The following is a 1,758-nucleotide window of genomic DNA, read 5'->3' as shown; positions in this document are numbered from 1 at the left end:
TTACAGAATAGTAGTTTAGGGGCTGGAGAGAGAACTCAGTTAGTTGGTAAGCACTTGCTTCACATAGATGAAGACCTGGCTTCAAACACCAGAGTGTTAAAAACCTGGGTGCAGTGGTACACCCTTGAAATCTCTGCTATAATGAGGTGTGAGGTGGAAATAAATTGATTTCTGCATATTCTCTGCCCAGTTAGTCAAAACCTAAACTCTAATTTTAAAAAGTTCAGTCAAATTAAAAAAAAAATCTGTGTCAAAGAGGGGAATAAGGGAAGGCATCTGAGGAAGGACAACTAAGACATCCTCTGGCCTCCACACATGCAAATGTACCCACCATCATTTCCACTAAACACTTACACGCCCTGATATATAAAAATACCAGTTTGTCACAAAACGGTTATAGCTATAAATAAGCCACTATATAGAGATAAAGACGGAATTCCAGAAGCCCTTAGTTCACTTAAAATGAAAATTTGTATTTTCTCCTTTGATTTCTTTCTTCACAGGTGGGTGGAGGAAGATTCAGTAAAATTATTAGTCAAGGATTCTCTGGTTCTACTCGCTGACACAGCTACCTTCCACTGTTGAGCCGATGGAGTCTAAGGAAAAGTACACTTCCGATAACTGGAACATTGTCCTAGCCCACAGAAGAAGGGCAAAGAGTGAAAAAATGTCCCTAAAGGGGAGCACTGCCAAGCTACCACAGTTCCCACCCCTTGAGCTGTTGGAAGCTGTACTTCACCCATGAACCTCTACGAGGCGTGAAACATCGCTGCATGTCCCCCTCATGACAATCTTTATTATATTCACTTAACGATGCTGTGAGTGAGAAAAGAGAAGCTCTGGAAATAAACAAGATTCTCAGTAGCACGTACAGCAGAGAACGAGTCATAAGATTTATAAAAAGACAGCCAGGAAATGGTAGCACACGCCTTTAATCCCAGAACTAGGGAGGCAGAGGCAGGCAGACCTCTGTGATTTGAGACCAGCCTGATCTACAAGAGCTAGCTCCAGGACAGGCTCCAAAGCTACACAAAGAAAGTTTGTCTCGAAAAACAAAACAGAACAAAACAAACAAACAAATAAAAAAGATTTCAAAAAAGGCAATGAGCAAATCATTTAACCATTTGCCCTATCTATATCTCACCCAGATATATATAGATATATATAGATATCTCACTAAGATGTCAATGAGAAGACATTATTTTTGTACAATATTTTAGAAAATAGGTGAAGCTCAATATGTAAGGTTTTTAAATAAACCTAAAGTTTTTTTTTCTAGGTCATCATTACATTGTGTTATTTTTTGAGTCAGAGCTAGAAGCTAAATCTTTGGAGCTGGCAAAATGGTTCAGCAAGTAAACGAACATGCCATGGAGCTTGTTAAATGTAAGTTTGATCCCTGGGACCCACATGGTAAAAAGAGAGAACCAAGTCCCTCAGTTTGTCCTCTGACCTCCAGGTATACACCACGGCATTCACATATAATAAATAAATACATAAATACCAAAATATGTTTGGGATATTTTGTAAGTATTTTTTCTTGTAACCAATTAATTATATTCTATTAAGATACAATGTTTAAATAATTTCACAGTACTTATATACCAACGTTTTGACAAAGCCTAAAATTGATTCTCTCTGATTGCTATGAAAATCATAAATTGAAAACAAGGCTGCTGACGAGGGAGGGGGACTTGATAGGGGGAGGGGGAGGGAAATGGGAGGCGGTGACGGGGAAGAGACAGAAATCTTTAATAA

The sequence above is a fragment of the Microtus ochrogaster genome, linkage group LG10 (assembly GCF_000317375.1).
Source record: "Microtus ochrogaster isolate Prairie Vole_2 linkage group LG10, MicOch1.0, whole genome shotgun sequence".
In the NCBI taxonomy this organism is placed as follows: Eukaryota; Metazoa; Chordata; class Mammalia; order Rodentia; family Cricetidae; genus Microtus; species Microtus ochrogaster.
This window is presented reverse-complemented; position numbering follows the sequence as displayed.